Source organism: Muntiacus reevesi, chromosome X, assembly GCF_963930625.1.
Source record: "Muntiacus reevesi chromosome X, mMunRee1.1, whole genome shotgun sequence".
NCBI lineage: Eukaryota > Metazoa > Chordata > Mammalia > Artiodactyla > Cervidae > Muntiacus > Muntiacus reevesi.
Window position 1 is genome coordinate 72,271,561 of NC_089271.1, and position 18,044 is coordinate 72,289,604.

Below are 18,044 nucleotides of genomic sequence, written 5' to 3' on the forward strand. Positions count from 1 at the left end.
CAGCCTTTCACTTTAAGTCTGTATGTGTCCCTTGGTTTGAGATGGGTCTCTTGTAGACAGCATATACAGGGGTCTTCTTTCAACAATGCCTCCTAGTTTTCAGGGTGTAAATGTTTCACATTTTTGGTTAAATTTCTGTGTGCACACACATTCGTTAAGTCATGTATAACTCTTTGCAACCCCATGGACTGTAATCCCCAAGACTCCACTATCTATGGCATTTTACAGACAACAGTACTGAAGTGGATTGCCAATGCCACCACCAGGGGATCATCCTGACCCAGGGGTAGAACTCATCTCTCCTGTTAGCATCTTCTGCAGTGGCAAAAGCATTCTTTACCATTTGAGCCACCTGAGAAGTCCTTTATTTTAAATGTATAAATTTATTTATTGTAAATAATCTATTTATAAAATTAATTTTTATATATTTATTCCTAGGTATTTTATTATTTTTGTTGTTTTATTATTTTTGCTTTAAATGTAAATGGAATTGTTTTCTTACGTTTTCACTCTATTAGATTTTTGGTAATGTTTATACATGTGAGAAGCTTCTAGATTTTGTGCCATATGATCTTACTGTATTATTTATTTTTCTAATAGTTTTTTGGTGGAGTCATCAGGATATTCTCTATAAAATTATGTCATATGCAAATAGTGACTGCTTTATTTCTTCCTTTGCAATTTGAATAATTTTTATGTTATTTTCTTGCCTAATTACTCTGAAAAATATTTCTAGTACTATGTTGAATGAAAATGATGAAAGTGAGCATTCTTTTCATGTTCCAGATTTCAGAGGTATAACACAGATTTTCACTGTTGAGTATGTTAGCTGTGGGTTTGTCATATATGTGATTTACTACTTTGCTTTACTACTTTCTTTTACATCCATTTCACTGAGAAGTTTTTATCAGAAATGTGCATTGAATCTTGCAAGATATTTTTTGCATCTTTTGAGCTGATCAGATGGTTTTACCTTTCATTTCTTAATGTGGATAGCATATTTATCAATTTGCAAATGTCAGATCATATTTGCGCCCCTGCAACAAGTCCCACTTGATCATGGTATATGATCTTTTAATGCATCATTTAATTCAGTTAGCTAATTTTTGTTGAGGATTTTTACTTTTATGTTTACCAAGGATACTGATCTGTAATTTTCTTTTTTTTGTACAGTTCTTGCCTGATTTTGGTGTCAGGGTACTATTGGCTTCATAAAATATTTTATGAAAATTTTCCTTCTCTTCATCTTTTAGATGAGCATGAGAAGGATAGATATTAAATCTTCTTTGAATGTTTTGCCGAATTTATAAGTAAAGCTGTTTGCTCTTGGACTTCCGTTTGCTGGAAGATTTCTGATTAATGGTTTAATCTCCTGACTAGTAATCAGTCTGTTCAGATATTTATTTCTTCATGGTTCAGTCTTGGGAAAAAATGTATTTTTCTAGTAATTTATCAATTTCTTCTCAGTTATGTTATTTGTTGGTGTAATATTCTTCATATCTTTATGTTTCTTATCTTTTATATTTCTGTGGTATCAAATATAATATATCTTCTTTCATTTTTATTATATTTATTTGCATCCTCTCTCTCTCTCTGGTAAGTCTAGTCAAATATTTGTTTATTTTATCTTTATAAAGAATCAGACCTTAGGCTTTGTTGATCTTTTTAATTGTTTTTAGTGTATTTATTTATGATGTAAACTTTATTATCTCCTTTCTTCTACTAATTTTGGCCTTTGTTTTTGTTTTTCTAGTTCCTTTAGGTGTAACTTTGAAAAGTTTATTTGGATTTTTTTGTTTGTTTAGTGAGGTAGGCCCATATTGTTATTAACATCCTCTTAGAACCACTTTTATTTCATCTCATAGATTTTGATATGTCTTATTCCTATCTTCATTTTTATCGAGGCATTTTAAAAACTTCTCCTTTGAATTTCTTGATCATTCATTGGTTGTTCAGTAACGTGTTTAATTTCCATATTTTTGAGTCTTTTCTTTTTTTTTTTTTTTTTAGTGTGTGATTGATTTCTAGGTTCGTAGCATTGTGGTCAGAAGATGCTTGATTTAATTTCACTCTTCTTGAATTCGTTGATACTTGTTTTGAGTCTTAACTTATAATCTATCCTGGAGAATGCTCCATGTGCTTTTGAGAATGGTGTGTATTCTGATGCTTTTGAATAGCATATTCTGTAAATATCTTTCAAGTTCCTCCAGTCTAATACATCATATAAGGCCAATATATCCATTTTGATTTTCTGTCTCGATGATCTATCCATTGATATAAGTGGGGTGATAATGTCTGCTACTGCATTGTATTGTTTTCAGTTTCTCCCTTTAAATCCATTCATATTTGCCTTAGATATTTTGTTGCTCCTTTATTGAGTGTATATACACTTATAAACTTTATGTCTTGCTACATTGACCTTTTTATCACTATATTATACTCTTGATTGTCTTTTATTAAAGTTTTTGTTTCAAAGTCTATTTTGCTTCATATGGTACAGATATTCTAACTTTCTTTTCATTTTTATTTGCATAAAGTATCTTTTCAATTCTTCACTTTCAGTCTGTGCATCGTTTCCTCTGATGTATATGTCTTGTATGGGACATATAAATGTGTCCAACCTTTATTTTTAATCCATTAAGCCATTCCATGTCTTTTGGATTAGTGAATTTAATGTATTTACATTTTACCATTTTAATTATAATGTAGTCCCAACAGTCCCTTAAAGTATCTTCACTTTTTATTTCTGTTTTAAATATTTTGCTGCTCTGTCTGGGTGAGTACTATTTTTTCTATTTTATTTTTACTAAGTCTTCCAGCTTAATTATTTGTTTTTATACTTCAACCAGTTTTCTGTTGAACCCTTCTAGAGTGTTTTATAGCACAGTTATAACTTCTGTGTGATACTTTCTCATATTTTATACCCTTATGTTGAAGTTCTCACTGTGTTAATTCTTTCTTCTCCCAAGATCAGTAAGGATTTTATGACCATTATATAAAATTTCTTATCAAATAGGTTCCTTATCTCAATTTTTTTAGTTTTTTTTCAGCAATTTTGTCTTGTTCTTGGAACATGTTCCTCTGTCTCCTCATTTTACTTAATTCGTTGGGCTTGTTTGCATGTATTAGATATATCAACTATCTCTTCCAGTCTTGAAGATGTAGTCTTACTTAGCAAATATTTTGTAGGGATCCAAAGCAAAATTTCTTGTTACCATCAGGGTCAGTCACTCAAGGGTTTTCCACTTTGTGGGCTGTCTGCACTCTCCTTTTATACTGGGGCCATGGCTGCTGCAGGGCACTGGTCTGATGCTGCCTCTGGGACCACCTTCAAGGCCTGGCCACAGTTCCTGCTGGGTGTTAGTGGGAAGGTCTGGTCCCCAGACCAGCTGTGAGGCTTTCACAGGGAATTGGTGGGTGAGGCTGGCTATTAATCATTCTTTATTTTATTTATTAATTTTATTGAAATATATTTGCTTTACAATGTTCTGTTAGTTTCTGCTGTACAGCAATGTGAATTAGTTGTATGTATGTATATACATATGCACACATATATACATAAATATATGCACATATACATATGTATATACATGTATATGAATATATATATACATATACATACATATACATATATTTATATATCCCCTCTTTTTTAATTTAATTATTTTCAAAATTGTTTTATGTTGCTTTCTGCCTCTCTTCTCTTTCTAGGAATCCAGGAATGTATAGAGGATTTTTTAAATGGTATCTCATATTTCATTTCAGCTTTTTGTACTCATTTCTTTTTCTCCCCTTTGTTCTTCTGATTGGATTTTTTCAAAGGTTTTGTCTTCTGCATCCTTTTTTCTTCTGCTTTATTTATTTATTTTATTCTATTGCATTTTTCATTTCATTCATTGTATTCTTCAACACTAGGACTTCTATTTGGCATTTTAATAATTTCTGTCTCTCTGTTAAACTTCTCACTTTGTTTATGCAGTATTTTCCTGAGTACATTGAATTGCATTTCTATTTGTTTTGTTGTTGTGGTGGTGGTGGTTCGTTCATGTGTTTGTTTTTAAATCTCTCTGAACTTCCCTACAACAACTATTTTTAATTATTTATCAGATAAATCACAGATCTTCATGTCTTTGAGACTGGTTATTGGAAAATAATGTGATCCTTCGGCAGTGCCATGTTCCTTAAGTTTTTAATGTTCCTTGAACTGTTATTTTGCTGTTTGCATATTTGAAGAAGCTGTCACCTCCTCAGGTCTTTATTGATTTACTTTAGGAGTGAAATACCTTCCATCAATCATGCTATGGATCTTGTGAGGTTTTCTGTTCTTTTATGGGCTTCCCAGGTGGTGCGAAGTGGTAAAGAGCCTGCCTACAAGTGCAGGAGATCCAGGTTCAATCCCTGGGTCGGGTAGATCCCCTGGAGAAGAGTTTGGCAACGCACTCCAGTATTCTTGCCTAGAGAATCTCCATGGAGAGAGGAGCATGATGGGCTATCGTCAATGGGGTCACAAAGAGTCAGACATGACTGAAGTGACTTAGCATGCATGCACAGTTCTTTTTTATGTATACACCTGCTTCACTGTTACTGCTGTCTTTTGTGGTAAAATTCTTTATTCTTAATACTGTATGCCTTATTTTGATCTTTCTAATCTGGGATGAATGGTTACATTTTCCTTTTTTACTTTCCTTAGGAAAGTGCTGGATGTTCACTTTTTTGTTTGTTTCTCCTATGCCATCATATTTGGGTCAGCTTTTTGTGCATGCTCACAAGCCATCTGCAAAAGCACATACAAAGTATGCCCAAGATGCTGGCCATGGACTGAGGGTGTTTGTAGGGAAAACAGCTTCAGTGCTGAGAGTATACTTGGACAAACTGGGGGATCTTGTAGTTGAAAAGGCCCCAGTGGTCCATGGGTGGGGTTCTTGATGGTGTTCATGATGTGGTTAGTAGAATATGCATCTTTTTGATACATTCTAAGAACCCTATCCTCCACTCTTACAGCCCCTTCTCACCTTTCAGTTGTGCAGCACACTTGAGTATTCTGGACATGACTAGAAGAAGTGGGCCTCTTTGCCAAGATCCTGTATACCTGGAGATAAAAATGTTAACTTACATGCTTTCACTTTCCTCTACAGGTAAAATTATGGGTTGAAAACAATCTCTCTTGGCTTTGGGGTATAAGTTGAACTCTTCCTCTTATCCTATTCAATTGCTTCAGTTGAGATGTTTTTCCTCTGAAGATGTTCTGAAACTTTTCTACTGGACTCCTGGATATCCACAAAATTTCCTTGGTCCATTGGTGACTGTCCAAGTTAGTGTTTCCAAGAGGTCCTGGTATGTGCCTGAGAGGACTTAGAGCTGGTTCATGAGTCGTTTCAGGATCCACAGCCAAGACTGAGGTCTATTTACCTGACACATGGGTGTGTGTGCCTTTTCAGGGGTTTCTTGGCATATGGGCTGGTTATAGAATGAAAATCAAATTGGACTGTAGTCAAGTCCTCAGGGATAGGAAGCTCTTTCTGGGATTTTTCTTGGCACCAAAGTTGTTGATTCAGTCACATGTATAGCTCTGCTTTCTGAAAATGACTCTCTTTTTAAAAATTTGTTAATTTTTCATTGAGGGATAATTGTTTTCCAATATTGTGTTGGTTTCTGCCATATATCAACATGAAATACCCATAGGTATGCATATGTTTCTTACTTCTTGAACCTCCCTCTCACTTCCCATCACATCCAACACTTTCTAGGTTGTCACAGAGCACTGGAATTGAGCTAACTGCATCATACAGTAAATTTCCAATAGCTATTTAATTTTACATATTGTAATGTAAATGTTTCATTGCTATTCTTTCAATTCTACCCATCACAGAGTCTCTTTCCCCAACTATGTTCACAGGTCTGTTCTATAAGCTTGTGTTTCTTTTGCTGCTCTGTAGATAAGTTCATCAACACCATTTTTCTAGATTCTATATATTAGCATTAACATGCAATATTTGTCTTTCTCTTTCTGATTTCTTTACTCTGTATAATAGGATCTAGTTTCATCCACCTCATTATAAATAAGTCAAATGTGTTCCTTTTCATGGCTGAATAATATTACCTTGTGTATATGTACCACAGTTTGTTCATTCATCTGTTGATGTACATCTAAGTTGCTTCCATGTCCTAGCTATTATAAATAGTGATGAAATGAACATTGAGATCCATATGTTTTTTCCAATTATGATTTCCTCAGGGCACATGCCCACTAGTGGGATTGCTGGATCATACGGTAGTTTTATTTCTAGTTTATTAAAGAATCTCCATGCTGTCTTCCATAGCGGCTGTATCAGTTTATATTCCCACAAACAGTGCAAGAGGGTTCCATTTTGTCTACACCCTTTCCAGCATTTAGTGTTTGTAGATTTTTTGATGATAGACCTGGTGATTGGTGTGAGGTGATACCTGATGGTAATTTTGATATGCTTTCCTTAATAATGAGTGACGTTGAGCATCTTTTGATGTGTTTTTTATTCATCTGTATATCTTCTTGGAGAAATATCTGTTTAGGTCTTCTACTCACTTTTTGACTGGGTTGTTTGTTTTTCTGGCATTGAGATGCATGAGCTGCTTGTATATTTTGGAGATTAACCGTTTGTCAGTTGTTTCATTTGCTATTATTTCCACCCATTCTGAGGGCTGATTTTTCACTTTGTTTATAATTTCTTTCAGTGTGCAAAAGCTTTTAAGTTTAATTAGATCCTATTTGCCTATTTTTGTTTTTATTTCTATTAATCTAGGAGATCGGCCATAGAGGATCTTGCTGTGATTTATGTCAAAGTGTATTTTGCTTATGTTTTCCTCTAAGAGTTTCATAGTTTCTGGTCTTACATTCAAGTCTTTAATCCATTTTTATTTCATCATTGAGTATTGTGTTAAGAGGTGTTCTAATTTCATTCTTTTACACATAACTGTCCAGTTTTCCCAGAACCATTTATTGAAGAGACTATCTTTTCTTCATTGTATATTATTACCTCCTTTGTCAAAAATAAGTTACCCGTAGGTGAACGAGTTTATCTCTGGACTTTCTATGTTGTTCCATTGATCTACATTTGTTTTTGTGCAAGTACCATACTGTATAGATGACTGTAGCTTTGTAGTATAGTCTGAAGTTAGGCAGGTTGACTATTCCAGCTCCATTATTCTTTCCCAAGATTGCCTTGGCTACTCAGGGTCTTTTGTGTTTCCATACAAATTGTGATTTTTTTTGGTTGTTGTTCTAGTTCTGTAAAAAATACCATGGAAATAGAAGATCACTTTTCCTGTCTCCTGAGAAAGCTGTATGCAGGTAAAGAAGCAAGTTAGAAATGAGCATGGAACAACTGACTAGATTAACATTGCGAAAGGAGTATGACAAGGCTGCATATTGTCACCCTGATTATTTAACTTCTATGCAGAGTGTTTGCATGCTCAGTCACTTCAGTGATGTCTGGCTGTTTGTGACCTCAAAGACTGTAGTGTGCAAGACTCCTGTGTCCATGGGATTCTCTAGGCAAGAATACTGGAGTGGGTTGCCATTCCCCTCTCCAGGGGATCTTCCTGACCCATGGATTGAAACTGGGTCTCTTACTTCTCCTGCCTTACCAGGTGGGTTCCTTACCACTGAGCCACCAGGGAAGCCACCTCTATGTAGAGTACATCATGCAAAGTGCTGGGTTGTATGAATCACAGGCTGGAATCAAGATTTCTGGGAGAAATAATAACAACCTCAGATATGCAGATGATACCTTTCTAATGACAGGAAGCAAAGAGGAACTAAAAAGCCTCTTGATGAGGGTGAAGGAGGAGAATAAAAAAGCTGGCTTAAAACTTACCATTCAAAAAACTTAAGTCATGGAATTCTGTCCCATCACTTCATGGAAAATACAAGGGGAAAAAATGGAAACTGACAGATTTTATTTTCTTGGGCTCCAAAATCTCTGTGAATGGTGACTGCAGCCATAAAATCAAAGGGCACTTGTTCCTTAGAAAGAAGCCTATAACAAACCTGTATAATGTATTAAGGAGCAAGGACATCAGTTTGCTAACAAAATTCCATACAGTCAAAGCTTTGATTTTTCCAGCAGTTGTGTCTCAATGTAAGAGTTGAACCATAAAGAAGGCTGATGGCTGAAGAAATGATGCTTTCAAACTGTGGTGCTGGAGAAAACTCCTGAGAGTCGCTTGGACAGCAAGGAGATAAAACCAGTCAATCCTAAAGGAAATCAACCCTGAATATTCACTGGAAGGATTGATGCTGAAGCTGAAGCTCCAATACTTTGGCCACCTGATGCAAAGAGCCAACTCATTGGAAAAGGCCCTGATGCTGGGAAAGACTGAAAGCAGGAGGAGAAAGGGATGACAGAATGAGATGTTTGAATGGCATCACCTATTCAATGGACATGAGTTTGAGCAAACTCCAGGATATTGTGAAGGACAGGGAAGTCTTGTGTTCTGCAGTCCATGGGGTCAGAAAGAGTCAGACACAACAGAGTAACTGAACAATAACAACAAATAATTTCATTAGATGTACCAGCTTCTTCTTTGGGATATTGACTACCAAACAGTAGTTCTGGAGCCAAGAGTTTAGAATCCCCAGTCTCAGTATCTCGCTTGTTATAAAGCAAGATGTAAGCTTGAGCCATGCATACTTCATCCTTAATATACATATTTAGCTTGGAATCATTGTAGTGTATCCAGTATCCTCCTTCAGAATTATAACAGTATGTGGTGTAATGTTCTGAGCCAAATTCTTTTCCATGGTTTATTAAGCCATAGATAAAGCATTCTAGTCTGAGGGATTTCAAATATTCCCTGCAAAACTAGGGTCCCAGGTTTCAGATTTCTTCAAAACCAATATAAATACTAATCTTCTGTCAATGTTTATGTCCTGACCACCTGAATCATTTGAGATGTATTCTGAGAACCTGAGGTAAGTTGCAAATCATAAAGTGTTTGGCAGATTCTATGAGCATAACTGGTTTTGAGGGAAAATTTCTACACTTCGAATTACCTTGGTTATATGAAGGTTTTTCCTTTGAATCTTCAGTTTCTGTGAACTTGTCCAACATTTCAGTGACAAGACATGGCTGGGAAGTATTATCTTTTCCACTGCATTGGTATCTTTCTTGAAATTCCAGTAACAAGTTCCAGAAAGGCTCTATTATTCAACTTGTTGTCACATGCAAGACATTTAACCTGACTAAGAAGCTGTACATATATATATATATATAAAGGTGCTACAACATTCAGAAACTGTTTAATAAGTTTACTTTGAGAAGTTGAAATAAATGGTGGTAACCTGCTAACAATTATCTCTAGTTCATGTTGTATTTTATTCAAAGGCTCACAAAGAAATTCTTGAGCATCTTGTTGGGCATAACCATGAAAATCAGGAAATAATCTCCATACTGAGCATTGTATAGCAAAATGATATGACCAAGGTCCAGTTTCCAGACCACATGACTTGGAACAAAGCATGCAATTCGTGATATAGAGAAAGGTATTATCAACTTGACTGTCTTGGTTGAATAAGTCCCATCTTTCTATTCTTTGATGCTCTACTATGGAGTCCTGATGATAAAGTTGGATATCTGGACTGAATAGAGCCTTTTCTTTTTTCTCGATATTCATTCATTTGATATACTGTGTATGTGATTGGAAGATGCTTATAAGATGATTTTGTTTCATCACTAGATGTCATAGCCAGCCATTGGTTCAGATCAAGTTTTGAAAATATTGGAACAAATAAGTAAATGACTCAACACTTGAACAGTATTCATATAGCCAAGTATTTCTAAAATTCCTCAATCTGGTTACACTAAGAATTACTATTGGCCTTCAAAGTGACAAAGGAGTCACTGACTTTTTAAATCTTACGTCTTCAGAGGTAGATATTGCTTTATCATTTACTGATGCTGCTGAGGTTTATAGTGATACTTAAACAGGAACTATTTCTATTATGGTGGACCAAGATAGACCTTGCAAATGTAAATTCTTTCTTGGAGTTAACTTTTCTAATTCTGGTTTAAATTAATACTCGAATTCTTGCCATATTTTCTTCACTTCTCTGTTTGTTATTATTTTTTTCTGAAATTGTTCTTTTTTTCATCCAATGGCTAACTGTTCAAAACAAGTTTGAAAGATTTTATCCATTTGTATCCTTCTCTTGCCATGTACCACTTGACCACATCCAATCCACCTTGATTTATTGCTCTAATATTCCAGATTTTTATGCAATACAAAGGAATCAGTGAAGTAAAATGGGTGGGAATGCTGAATTTAATTCAGATGACCATTATATCTACCACTGTGGGCAAGAATCCCTTAGAAGAAATGGAATCGCTCTCATAGTCAAAAAACAAATTTGTTTGTTAGCCATCTGTATGTATTCTTTGGAGAAATGTCTTTTCAGTTCTTTGGCCCATTTTTTGATTGGGTCATTTATTTTTCTGGAATTGAGCTGCAGGAGTCGCTTGTATATTTTTGAGATTAATCCTTTGTCTGTTGCTTCATTTGCTATTATTTTCTCTATAGTGAAACAGATCACCAGCCCAGGTTGGATGCATGAGACAAGTGCTCGGGCCTGGCGCACTGGGAAGACCCAAAGGAATCGGGTGGAGAGGGAGGTGGGAGGGGGATTGGGATGGGGAATACATGTAACTCCATGGCTGATTCATGTCAGTGTATGACAAAACCCAAAAAAATAAAAAATTTAAAAAAAATAAAAAATAAAGTTCACTTTAAATTAAAAAAAAAAAAAAAAACAAATCTGAAATGCAAAACTTGGGTGCAATACAAAACAAAACAAAACAAAAAACCACAGTTTACTTCCAAAGCAAACCATTCAATGTCACACTAATCCATGTCTATGCCCAATCCACTGTTAATGAAGAAGCTGAAGTTGACTGGTTCTATGAAGGCCTATAAGATTTTATAGGGAGTGCTAAGTTGCTCCAGTCGTGTCTGACTCTAGGTAACTCTATAGACTGTAGCCTGTCAGACTGCTCTGTCCAGGGAATTCCTCAGGCAAGAATACTGGAGTGGGCTGCCATTCCATTCTCCAGGGAATCTTCCCAACCTAGAGATCAAACCCAAGTCTCTTGCATTACAAGCAGGTTTTTTTTGGTGTGTGTGTTTGTTTGTGTTAACCATCTGAGCCACCTGGGAAGCCCAAGAATACTGGAGTGGGTAGCCTATCTCTTCTCCAGGGGATCTTTCTGACCCAGAATTGAACAGGGTTCTCCCGCATTTCAGGCAGATTCTTTATTAGCTGAACTGCCATGGAAGCCCTTCTTTTCATCACAGACGATTGGAATGCAAAAGCAAAATGTCAAGAGATGCCTGGAGTAACAGGCAAGTTTGGCTTTGGGGTATAATATGAAGCAGGGCAAAGGGTAATAGAGTTTTGTCAAGACAACATGCTAGTCATAGCAAACACCATTCTCCAATAACAGAAGATATGACTCTACACATGGACATCACTTGATACCAAAATAAGATTGATTTCATTTTTGTAGCCAAAGAAGGAGAAACTCTATACAGTCAGCAGAAAGAATGAAGATAAGACCTGGAGCTGACTGTTACTCAGATCATGAGCTCCCTATTGCAAAACACAGGCTTAAATTGAAGTCGGGAAAGCTACTAGGCCATTCAGGTATGACCTAAATCAAATCCCTTATGATTATATAGTGGAGATGAATTGATACAAGGGATTAGATCTGGTAGACAGAATGCCTGAAGAACTGTGGACAGAGATTCATAACATTGTATAGGAGGCAGTGACCAAAATCATACCAAAGTAAGAGAAAAGCAAGAAGTCACACTAGTTGTTGAGCTATTTACAAATAGCTGAGTAAAAAAAAAAAGAGAAGTGAAAGGCAAGGGAGAAAAGGAAAGATATACCCAACTGAATGCAGAGTTCCAGAGAGGCAGGGGAGATTAAAAAAAAAAAAAAGTTCTTCTTAACTGAACAATGCAAAGAAATTGAGGAAAGCAACAGAAAGGGAAATACTAGAGATTTCTTCAAGAAAATTGGAGATAACAAGGGAATATTTCATGCAAGGATGATAAAAGACAGAAATGGTAAGGATCAGATTAAGAAGAGATGGCAAGAATATACAGAACTATAAAAAATTCTAAATGATGCAGATAACCATGATAGCTTTGTCACTCACCCATAACAAGACAGCCTGGAGTGTGAAGTCCAGTGGTCCTTAGGAAGCATTACAATGAACAAAGCTAATGGATATGATGGAATTCCAACTGAGCTATTTCAAGTCCTAAAGGATGATGCTGATAAAGTGCTGCTCTCAATATGTCAGCAAATTTGGAAAACTTGGCAGTGGTCACAGGACTGGGAAAGGTCAGTATTCATTCCAGTCCCAAAGAAGGGCAAATGATTTTCAAACTACATAACAACTGTAGACATTTAGCATGCTAGTAAGATTTTTATCAAATTCTTCAAGCTAGGTTTCAGCAATATGTGTGTGACTTGAGAATTCCCAGATGTACAAATTGGATTTCAAAGAAGCAGAAGAATCAGAGATCAAAGTGCTAATATTCCTTGGATCATGGCAAAGGCAAAGGAATTCTAGAAAAAACACCTACTTCTGATTCATTGACTATGCTAAAGATTTTGACTGTGTGGATCGAAACACTTGTTGAAAATTCTTGAAGATTATTGAATACTAGACAACTTTACTTGTCTCCTAAGGAACATGTATGTGGGTCAAGAAGGACACAATTATAACTGGACATGGAACAACTGAATTGTTCAAAATTGGGAAAGGGAGTAGGACAGGACTGTATATTGCCACCCTGCTTATTTAGCTTATATGCAGAGTACATCATGTGAAATGCCAGGCTGGATGAACCACAAGCTGGAATCAAGACTGCCAGAAGAAATATCAACAACCTCAGATATGCAGATGATGCTACTCTAATGGCAGAAAGTGAAAAGGAAATGAAGAGTCTCTTGATGAGGATGAAAGAAGAGAATGAAAAAGTTGGCTTAAAACTAAACACTCAAAATACTAAGATCATGGCATCCAGCCCCATCACTTCATGGCAAATAGAAGGGATAAAAGTGGAAGCAATGATATGTTTCCTTGGGCTCCAAAATCACAGATGGTGACTGTAGCCATGGAATTAAAGCATTCTTGCTCCTTGGAAGAAAATCTATGACAATCCAAGACAACATATTAAAAAGGATCATCATCATTTTGCTGACAAAAGTCCACAGAGTTAAAGCTATGGATTTTCCAGTAGTTATATACGGATGTGAGAGCTGAACCATAAAGAAGGCTGAGTGCCAAAGAATTGATGCTTTCAGGTTGTGGTGCTGGAGAAAAGTCTTGAGAGTCCCGTGAACTGCAAGGAGATCAAACGACTCAGTCTTAAAGGAAATCAAGCCTGAGTATTCATTGGAAGGACTGATGCTGAAACTCCAATATTTTGTCCACCTTATTTGAAGAGCCAACTCATTGAAAAAGACCCTAAAGCTTGGAAAGATTGAAGGTCAAAGGGGAAGAGGGTGATAAAAGATGAGATGGTTAGATATGATGAATGACTCAATGGACATAAATCTGAGCAAACTCTTAGAGATAGTGAAGGACAGGGCAGTCTGGCATCCTGCAGTCTATAGGGTCACAAAGAATCAGACATAACTTATTGACTGAACAACAACACAGAAGTTAATTGTTAAGAATTTGACTTTAAAAGCAAACATAGTCTTTGATTTCTAAAACTGGAGAGAAGTCAGTTCAGTTCAGTTCAGTTGCTCAGTCGTGTCCGACTCTTTGCCACCCCATGAATCACAGCACGCCAGGTCTCCCTGTCCATCACCAACTCCCAGAGTTTACTCAAACTCATGCCCATCGAGTCGGTTATGCCATCCAGCCATCTCATCCTCGGTTTTTCCCCTTCTCCTCCTGCCCTCAATCCCTCCCAGCATCAGGGTCTTTTCCAATGAGTCAACTCTTTGCATGAGGTGGCCAAAGTACTGGAGTTTCAGCTTCAGCATCAGTCCTTCCAATGAACACTCAGGACTTATCTCTTTTAGGATGGACTGGTTGGATCTCCTTGCAGTCCAAGGGACTATCAAGAGTCTTCTCCAACACCATAGTTCAAAAACATCAATTTTTCGGTGCTCAGCTTTCTTCACAGTCCAAATATCACATCCATACATGACCACTGGAAAAACCATAGCCTTGACCAGACAGACCGAGAGAAGTCAGATCTATATAATTCTTCATATACTGCCTGTATACACTCCTCATTTCCTTATTTTTGCTATCAAGTATTTGCCAACAATATAATTTATTTTTGTAAAAGCTAATGGGCATTCCTGCCAACAGTGTAAGAAGGTGCCCTTTTCTCCACACCCTATCCAGCGTTTATTGTTTGTAGAGTTTTTGATGATGGACATTCTGGCCAGTGTGAGATGATACCTCATTGTAGTTTTGATGTGCGTTTCTCTAATAATGAATGATGTTGAGCATTTTTTCATGTGTTTATTAACCATCTGTATGTCTTTTTTGAAAAAAAAAAAAAAAAAGGCTGTTTAGGTATTTTGCCGCCTTTTTGATTGGGTTGTTCTTTTTTCTAGTCTTGAGGTGCAAGGGCTGCTTGTATATTTTGGACAATAATAATTCTTTGTCAGTTGTTTCACTGCTATTTTTTTCTCCCATTCTGATGGTTGACTTTTCATCTTTCTTATAATTTTCTTCATTGTCCAAAAGCTTTTAAGTTTAATTAGGTCCCATTTGTTCATTTTTGTTTTTATTTCCATTACCCTTGGAGGTGGGTCATAGAGGATCTTGCTGTGATTTATGTTATAGAGTGTTCTGCCTATATTTTCCTCTAAGAGTTGTATGGCTTCAGGTCTGAAGTTTAGGTCTTTAACCCATTTTGAGTTTATTTTTGTGTATGATGTTCAGAAGTATTCTAACTTTATTATTTTGCACATAGTTGTAGTTCAGTTGCTCAATCATGTCTCACTCTTTGTGACTCCATAGACTGCAGTACCCCAGACTTCTCTGTCCTTCGCCATTACCCCAAGCTTGGTCAAACTCATGTCCATTGAGTCAGTGATGCCATCCAACCATTTCTTTGAGACTGGAATGAAAGTTGACCTATTCCAATCCTGTGGCCACTGCTGAGATTTCCAAATTTGTTGACATAAGAGTGCAGCACTTTACCAGCATCATATTTTGGGATTTGAAATAGCTCAGCTGGAATTCCATCACCTCCTCTAGCTTTGTTCATCGTGAGGCATCCTAAGGTCCACTTTACTTCATACTCCAAGATGTCTGGCTCTAGGTGAGTGATCACACCATCATGGTTATCCAGGACATTAAGGCCTTTTTTGTATAGTTTTCTGTATATTCTTATCACTCCTTCTTAATCTCTTCTGCTCCTTTCAGGTCCATTCTGCTTCTGTCCTTTATTGTGCCCATCTTTGCATGAATTTTTTCCTTGGTATCTCTAATTTTCTTGAAGATATCTCTAGTCTTTCCCATTATATTGCTTTCCTCTATTTCTTTGCATTGTTCACTTACCTCTCCTTGCTGTTCTTTGGAACTCTGCATTCAGATGGGTATATCTTCCCTTTTCTCCATTGTCTTTTGCTTCTCTTCTTTTCTCAATTATTTGAAAGGCCTCCTCAGACAAACATTTTACCTTTTGCATTTCTTTTTCTTGTCCATAGTTTTGACCACTGCCTCCTGCACAATGTTACAAGTCTCCATCCATAGTTCTTCAGACACTCTATCAGATCTAATCCCTTGAAGTTTTTTTGTCACTTCCACTGTATAATTGTTAGGAATTTCTTTTAGGTCATACCTGAATGGCCTATTGATTTTCCCTGCTTTCTTCAATTTAAGTCTGAATTTTGCAATAAGTAGTTATTGATCTCTCTGGAGAAGGAAATGGCAAGCCACTCCAGTATTTTTGCCTGGAGAATCCCATGGAGAGAGGATCCTGGTAGGCTACAGTCCACGGGGTCTCAAAAAGTCAGACACTACTGCATGAAACAACAGTCAATCGGCCATCTTGTTTTTGCTTATTGTATAGGGCTTTTCCATATTTGACTGCAAAGGATATAATCAGCCTGATTTCCATATTGACTTTACACACATTTGACCAGTTTTCCTAGTAGTACTTGTTGAAGAGGTTCTTTTCACCATTGAATATTTTTTGTCTCCTTTTTGAAAGATAAGTTGTTCATGGGTACATGGATTTATCTCCAGGCTTTCTATCTTGTTCTATTGATCTATATTTCTGATTTTGTGTCTGTTTTATAGTGTCTGGTTGACTGTAGGTTTGTAGTATAGTCTGATCTCAGGAAGGTTGATACAATCACTATGAAGAACAGTATGGAGATTCCTTAAAAACCTAGGAATAAGTCTACCCAATGACCCAGCAATCCCACTACTGGGCATATACCCTGAGGAATTCAGAATTGAAAATCACACATGTACCCCAATGTTCACTGCAGCACTAGTTACAACAACTAGAACATGAAAGCAATCTAGATGTCCATCGGGAGATGAATGGATAAGGAAGTTGTTGTACATATACACAGTGGAATATTACTCACCTACAAAAAGGAACACATGAGTCACTTCTAATGAGATGGATGATCCTAGAGCCTATTACACAGAATGAGGTATGTCAGAAAGAGAAGACAAATATCATATATTAGTGCATAGATATAGAATCTAGAAAGATAGTGCTCACTATTCTTTATAAAGGGCAACAAAGCAGGTGCAGACATAAAAACAGATTTTTAGACACAAGGGAGAAAAAGAGGGTGGGATAATTTGAGAGAAGAGCATTGAAACATATACATTACCATATGTAAAATAGATAGCCAGTGGGAGTCTGATCTATGATGCAGAAAACCCAAAGTCAGTGTTCTGCAACAACCTAGAGAGATGGCTCAGGGAAGGAGGTGGGAGGGGTTTCATGAGGGAGAGGTCACATGTGTGCTGATGGCCAATTCACACTGATGTGTGACAGAGGACATCACAAAACTGTAAGCTAATCATCCTTCAATTAAAATAAATACATTTTAAAAAGCTAATAGGCAACTTTTATGGGACAGAACATGTTCACCTACACAAGATTCTAGTTCACAGTTGATTTATGAATCTCTCTGCTGCTAAGCAAATTAGCTTTACATAAGGTTACTTAAATATTTAAGACACTCTTGAGACTGAAGATGGTTAGTTTTCATTCAAAGGAAGTGTTCATAGAAATCTTTTCCTTTTAGTGCTGATAGTGATTATTGTCTCAAAACCTGTGAAGGCTCATCCCAATTTGCTTTCTTGTTAACCTGAAACTATTACAGCATTGCTAATTGGCTATAACACAATACAAAACATTTCTGGTCTTAAAATATATATAAAAATTCTTTTTAAATACTTGGATTTTCTTTTCTTTGTGTGACTTTCCCAGCTACCTTCACTCAGTTAAAGAATAATGCTTTCAGCCACCCAGTCTGAAGAATTTGAACATGGGTTGCATTTTTTTTTTTTTACAAGATATGTGGGATCAGGCTGAATAGAAAGCCATACAGAGCTCTTAAGAGTCTGTCTTCTTGAGACAGCCTCTCCAGGTCCCTTCTCCTGCCATTTCTATCCTTGCAACTTGTTCATATTCCTCACGTTTCTTGGTTCTCTGAGCTCTTATAACATTCTTAGAACCTTATATTCACATTTTGCTTGTGTGTTAGAGAAATAATCCTAGCTGAGATTCATTTCCTTAATATTAAGAACGACTAGATCTTAATGTAAGATTCTATTCTCCATAAAATATCACAGAGGACTTAGCAAATAGTATATTCAAAGATCTATATTTATAAGACTTTTAGGAGATAACATAAGCAGTACACTCTGATATAAATCACAGAAGGATACTCTTTGGCCCATTTCCTAGAGTAATAAAAATAAAAAAAAAATAAACAAATGGGACCTAATGAATCTTAAAAGCTTTGCATAGCAAAATACAATCATGTTCTTGCA

The 18,044-nt window shown here is 36.4% G+C and overlaps 1 pseudogene; it reads right to left on the minus strand.

Moving 5' to 3' along the window:
• The window catches only part of LOC136154536 (ubiquitin carboxyl-terminal hydrolase 44-like), a 35,492-nt pseudogene extending 20,422 nt beyond the window's left edge, over positions 1 to 15,070 (minus strand).
• Positions 15,071 to 18,044: the final 2,974 nt, after the last annotated feature.